The sequence below is a fragment of the Tupaia chinensis genome, unplaced genomic scaffold (genome assembly GCF_000334495.1).
Source record: "Tupaia chinensis unplaced genomic scaffold, TupChi_1.0 Scaffold139422_1, whole genome shotgun sequence".
Taxonomy (NCBI): Eukaryota; Metazoa; Chordata; class Mammalia; order Scandentia; family Tupaiidae; genus Tupaia; species Tupaia belangeri.
The window spans coordinates 959759-967002 of NW_006199308.1; the positions used below are offsets into that span (position 1 = coordinate 959759).

Below are 7244 nucleotides of genomic sequence, written 5' to 3' on the forward strand. Positions count from 1 at the left end.
TCCTCCATTCTCCTCTCGGGATCTTGGGCATGCACACACACGCGCCCGGCGTGAGTTTTAAGCCACCGATCCAGGACACGAACCGCGGTCGACTATGTGGGAGTCCAGTGACATAGCCATTACGCCAACTGCTGGTTCCTCCATCATCATTTTTAACAGTGGTGGGATGTCTACGTAAAGCATAAAATTTTATAAAGTTATGTTCACATGTGCAAAAACTAAATTCCGGATGACCAGTCATCATATCACCTGTGATTAAATGAGATTCACATTCTAGACAAAACTGGGCAGTGCCAGAATTGGAAACGGTACTCTGAAAATGACAGATCACCTAGGTGCAGCAGGCATCTCTGAATCACTGAAGGGTGCCCGTCTGAGTCATCATTGACCAGAGGGCGAGTTATGCCAGGTGAGAACAATAGTCTCTGAACAACGACAATAGGCGGGAGTGGATTATGGGTGAAGCCTGCCAGTAAAGTTTCTCCTTATTTAACACGAATCATATTTCATAAAAGTCACTGGGCAATGCATTGACGCAGGCCTTGATAGGTCCCGAATTGAGCTCTAGTCTAACAGCTGCAGAGGAAGCTCGTGGTCTTGTTATGCTGGTAGGCATTTTGCTCCCGACGCTAGCGCAGGCAGGTAGAGGAGCAGTCATTTCACTCACTCACTCACTCTGGCATCACTGATGCCGCAGATATTTTCTGAATATCAATTTTGCATCAAGAAGCAGAAATTCAGACAAATATGGACATGCACTTATCTCTAAGCATTTTATAATCTGGTCCAGCACCTCAAACTCCAGCTAGGAATGACTTTAACGGGACAGAGACCATCGAATTAATAACTTCTACTTAAAAGATTCATTGCTCTGATATTGGACCATTTTTGAAGTCCTCTAAATGTTTTCTCTTTTTTTTTTCTTCTCTCTATAAAAGGTGGCATTAGAAAAAGGAAATGAAGAGGGCCCGCAGATGACATAATGGTCACACTGCTGGACTACTACATGGTCTACTCCAGTGTGAGTCCCAGACCCGGTGGCCGGAAACTCATGCCGGGTGCCTGTGTGTGTGTGTGTGCCCCAAATCCCAAGAGGAGAATGGAGGAGAAGGGATTGCAGCATGGCCATCCCCCTTGAGGGAGGGAGAGTAATTTTTTGCTTCTTTTTGTCTCTCTGTCTCTTCGGCAAGCACACACGCCCTATAGCAAAAATGTCTCAAAAACGGGTTGGGCCTGCAATCGGAGCCATTACTGCAGGAAAGGTCCCACAGAGCTGAACAGTCAAGATGTGCAACTTCTCCGAAGACAGACCGCAGAGTTCAGGGAGGCCTTCCAGCTGTTTGACCAGACAGGGGATGGCAAGACCCTGTACAGCCAGTGTGGGGACGTGAGGAGGATCCTGGGCCAGAACCCCACCAACGCCGAGGTACTCAAGGTCCTGGGAAACGCCAAGAGTGACAAGATGAATGTGGAGGTGCTGGACTTGGAGCACTTCCTGCCCATGCTGCAGACAGTGGCCAAGAATAAGTCCAGGGCACCTATGAGGATTATGTTGAAGGCCTCCGGGTGTTTGACAAGGAAGGAAACGGCACCGTCACGGGTGCTGAAATCCGGCATGTCCTTGTCACGTTGGGGGAGAAGATGACAGAGGAAGAAGTGGAGATGCTGGTGGCAGGGCATGAGGACAGCAATGGTTGTATCAGCTATGCAGAGCTCGTCTGTATGGTGCTGAATGGCTGAGGACATGGCCAGTAGCCCAGAACCCTGTGCCTTTCCCTGCGTGAGACTCTGTATCTAGTCCCGGAGCATCCCAGGCTTTCTGGTCATAGCACCTTTCCCATCTTGTGTCTCCTGGATGACGTTTACCATCAGCATTCACCAAATAAACTCGCTCTGTGCCCCCCTCCCCCCAAAAAATGTCTATCTCTAAAAAATAAGAAAAAGAAGAAGAAAAAGCAAATGTAGAATACCAATTTTAAAAGAGTGTTGCTCTGGGCCAGCAAGTGGCATGGAGGTTAAAGTGGCTGGATCTCACATGACCAGCTAAGCAGTTCAAGTCCCAGAACCAGTGGTTTGAAAACCATGCTGGGTGGGTGTGCCTGTGTGCATAAAATCCTGAGCAGAGAATGGAGGAGAAGGGATTGTGGTGTGACCCATATCCCATGGTAGGAGATTTTTCACTTCTCCTCTCTCCATCATCCATCTCTCTCTCTCCCCATCTCTCTCTGGCAAATGTATGTGCCCTATAACAAACAAACAAAGGGTACTGCTCTTTTAATAACTGTATAATTGATCATGAAACTTTTGTTTTGTTTTGTTTTGTTTTGCTTGTTTGTTTTGGTACTAGAGGACATGTGTGCTCCCCAGAGAGAAAGTGAGAGAAAGCAAGAAAGTACCCCCTCCCCCATGGGACATGGCTACACTAAATCCTTTCTTCATCTTTCCCTCCTTGTGAGATTTCGGGCATGCATGCACACACGTTTAGCATTGCTTAAGCCACCAGGGCTGAATGTGCACTTGGCCACGAGCAATCCAGCCACTTTAACCATCAAGCCACAGGCTGGCCCTGCATCCAATTTTAAAAAGACATGCATAAGCCAATGGAGAGTGTGCACATGAATTATTCCAGGTATGTAGCAAATGTCCTATGAATAAGATGCCCCATGCAATAAAAATATGCAAACAAAGACAAACATTAAACAAATGATCTTGGCAGTCTCAGATGAAAAGCAATTGCACGTGAGTGCAAAACTCTGGCTGATTCTTGGAAAGTTTTTCCAAAAATCTCTTAAATATAAAACAGGGTATTGACCTAGCTAAGCCAAATATATTCATTTGACATCTTGTTTTCTAAATATTTGAGTATTGTTTGTAATTCTGAAATTCTACTTACTAGATTTTCTATGGTTACTAGCATTATTAGAGCTTATTAGCTATATTAGCTATGGAATGGCTTATTAGCTATGGAATAACAATCAAAGTGATGCCTTTCCTCCTATGTTCTGATTTATTTACCCAAAAGTGCAACTACCAGGGCCAGCAAGTGGCATGGTGGTTAAGGTGCTGGACTCCCACATGGCCAACCGCAGTTCAAGTCCCGGACTGGTGGCTTGCTTTCTCACTGTCTCTCTCTGTTTCTGTCTCTAATGAGGATACGTACCCTATGGCAAATCCAAATAATAATAATAGTAAAATTAAATACATAATTCTAAAAAAAAAAAAGTGCAACTATCTTACAATCTTTTTAGTTCATGGTCCCATTCATTTGTTTAAACCATATTACCGAGCATGAAATATATGCAAGGCAATATGCTCATCCAATTTAAAGACGAGTAAGAGATGATTTGTTTTTGACAAGCTCATAATTCAGCAGACACTAGGACAGCTAACCACATTGCCACAAAGCTCGGACAGAATATATGAGAGGTCATGACAGAGATTTAATGTATGACATGAGTTGAAGGGAAGATCTCTACTGAGGAGAGATCAGGAGAAGACTTTGAAGGAGGAGCTATTTGGCTAATCTTTGAGCTTGACATTGGCAGGGGTGATTGAAAAGACATCACAAGCTAAGGAAAAAGAACATTGGGAGAGCAAATTTTCTAGATGGACAAGAATATAAGACTCTTAAAAGTTTGTGGGAAAATAGAATTAAACTATGACTTTATTTTTGTGCAAGCAGTGTTGAAATCCATGCATAGCTTTTTTCAGAATGTGCATTTTCATGAACTTTTGAAGACTCCCTTATGGAAGACTTGGAAGACAAGCTTGGACCAAAGAATCAACTTCCTAAATACTAAGTAATAAAATTTTGAGAGTAGGCCATAGAAAATGAACATTAATTTAAAAAGAGAGAAATGTGGTCCCAAATTTAATCAAAGAATAAAATAGGTATTTGGGGATTAAAGCAACAACTTCTCTAATTGGCCAATCACAAATCACCCCCCCCCACCACACATCCACACACACACAAACACACAAAGGCTTTTCATCCAACAAGCGGTAGAAAACTGTACAACCCGTCACAGATCACATGAGAGATGCTGCCTAAGGTGTGGTTGGGAGGGGCGATCCGAAGTCTCCTTTTCTTGCCAGAAATACATTCATACTAAAATTATTCCAAATCATTGCAATACTTACATGACAGGACCCGTCTCAGTGATTCAGTATCAGAGTCACAAATTCATGCGTCTTTCGTTGCAAATAATTTAATATTTCCATCAATAGAAGATATTTTGCACAATGGTACATCCATATGACAGTCTATTATGCAGCCATGGAAAGTGAATTAGAGTTATACAGGTTATCATGGAGGGATTTCTACAAGGCCAAATAGGTAGAAAAAATACTGATAATAACTAGGTTTTTTTTGAGAGATTTTCGCTATAGGGCGGGTGCGCTCGCCAGCCAGACAGAGAGAGACATAGAGACAGAAAGCGAGAAATCACCCCCCCAGGGGGGATGGTCACGCCGCAGTCCCTTCTCCTCCATTCTCCTCTCGGGATCTTGGGCACACACGCACACGCGCCTGGCGTGAGTTTTAAGCCACCAGGTCCGGGACGGGAACCACGGTCGACTACGTAGGAGTCCACCGACATAGCCATTACGCTAACTGCTGGTTCCCATAGTAACTAATTATTGAGTGTTTAGTATTGGTTGCTAAAAAAGTCATGGCATATTTTTTTCTATGTTTTTCTATGCAAAATTGTGGCATGACTTTTCCAACAACCCAACGTATGCCAGTGTTTTCTATATATTATCTTACTTAACCCTCAATCAAATCCCATTGTTATTATCATTTTAAATGAAGAAGCAGAAGCACAGAAGGGTTAAGACGCTTGCACAGGGCACACACCTCACGATAGACCAGCATTTGAATGCAGGCAGTCTGCTGACTTCATAACCTCACTACCTGCTTCACTACAGTGTCTATCCTACCTGGGGTTGCTTTGCTAAAATCTCTATGTAGCTGGTCATCATATTAATAATTTGTTTATTTAGTGCCAGGTACCATGAAAACAGCATTAAATACCAAATAATCAAATAGCTACTTCCAAAGTACTATGAGTTATCAGTGCTGAGAATATAAAATATCTGATCCACTTTTTATATTTTTTTCTGTTTAGAATGATTTTGGGGGGGGGTAAAGCTATAGAGAGCTATAGTGTAACTGTTACTTTGGAAAAGTGGGTTTCACATGGTACCATTTTAAGGAAATAATAATTTTTTTTTCTTACACCATTTTCATCATTGTTTTCTTTTCTTACTCTGCCACGTAGGTTCGAATGCAGCAGGTGATACAATTCTTCATATGTTCTTACAATAAGGTTCATTCCTTTACCACTTAGAATAGTTCCCTTTTAGTAATTAGCATGTCCATAATTGCGTAATAGACAAAATGCCAAAGATGTATAAAGCTAGAACGTGTTCCTTCCCCCAACTCTTGCCTGGCTTCAGATTAAGAGCCTGCAGAACTCAGTGGAGAAAGAAAAGGTAAGAGGGAACTTGTCCTCTTCCATTCTATTTCTCTTCGTAGGATTTCTAGTTATCTTCATAACTTCTAGTTATCATCTTGGGATCTTTGGCTTAATTCCACCATACTCAGAGAACATTCTCTAAAAGATTCAATTCTGAAAACTTATCTTAATGGATTTGTGATCTAGGATGAATTAGATTTTGGAAATGTTCTGTCTATACTAGAAAATATCTACAACTGTTAGGTGCTATGCTCCCATATGACCATTAGGTTGAGTTTCTTAATCATGTTCAAATCTTTGATAGCCTTTATGATTTTTTTGTCTGCTTCTTCCTTTGGTTATTAGCAGAGTTGTTAAAGTCTCTTACTATAATTTTGCATTGGCTTATTTCTCCTTATACCTCTGCATATTGTTGCTTTATGTATTTTGAAGTTAGGTTGTTAAGGGCATTAAAATTTAGAGTCACCTTGTCTTCTTTAAGAACTGATTTTCAGGTCATTAGCAACTAATCTTTTTCATCTATGGTACATTTTTGCTTCAAAGTCTAGTTAATTTAAAAATAATATAGATATACTAACCTCTGGGTTTTTCATGGCATATATCTTTATTTAATAATTATTCATGTAATTTTATTACTATTTTTTCATGTGACCAGAGAGAGGAAGTGGTGGGTGGGTGAGAAAGCAAGTCGCCACATCCAGGACTCAAATTGCAGTCGGCCATGTTGGAGTCTAGTGCGCCCAACCACCACGCCACTTGCTGGCACCTCATGATCTATTTTTATTTCATCCTTTTACTTCTAACATTTCTGTATCATTATATTTTGTGTTTCTATTTTAAACAGCATATTATTAAGTTTTATTTTATTTCATTATTCAATATGATATTCTCTGTGTTTCAGCTGGAATATTTGATTTACATTTAATGCAATTACTAATATACTTGTGTTAAAGTTACCTCTATTTTAATTAATTTTTACTTGTCCTGTCTCTCTTGTATTTTTTCTTTCATTTCATATTGTCTTTTAGAATGGTTTCAAAAATTATTCCATTTCATTCCCCACTGTCAGCTAGTCAATTGTATATTCTTGAGTTATTATTTAGTCAACCTAGTTATCTCTATATCATAGAAGTCTACCATGTCTAAACCTTTAACTCTAGTTTCTCCCTATTACATATTGCTATCTTGTACATTAACTCATACACTATACATTTCCAGATATTTTATTACTTTCCTTTTGCTTCTCTGTGTTTGCATCTTGTCCCCAGTGATGACCCCTGCGTCTCCAATCCCCGCATAGCTCATTATTCTCAGTGGAGGATTGGGTCAATTTCTTGTCTACCATTACTGAAAGTAGACAGCCTGCCTAAAATGTTCATTTTCTTTCTTCCATTTGCTAGGTTGCCTCTGATTTTCCCAGGATAGAGAGATAGTAGAGGTAATAGGAAAATGTATGTGACAGACACCAACATGATTTGCTTTTTTTTTCTCTCTGTCTATGCCAGTATCAAAAACTCTTTTTGCTTCTCTTGAACACACTCATAGGGCTTATCGAAGACCTTCTGCTTGGCTTCATCTGTTGTAACACAGCCCTTGATTCAAGTGACAGTCTTCATTTGACCACATACAACCCCTTTCTGCATCCAAAGGTTCATTTCAGGATCTTTCCGCTCAGATTTCCTGGCTTCTTAAAAGAAGACTTCTTCAATGGAGTCTTTTTGCAAAAATATTTTGGAACAAACTTCTCACTTCCAATTTCACATGCAA

The 7244-nt window shown here is 40.6% G+C and overlaps 1 pseudogene; it reads left to right on the forward strand.

Annotated features, from left to right (window-relative positions):
- Window positions 1-1286: 1286 nt before the first annotated feature.
- Window positions 1287-1797, forward strand: LOC102477837 (myosin light polypeptide 6-like; annotated as a pseudogene).
- Window positions 1798-7244: the final 5447 nt, after the last annotated feature.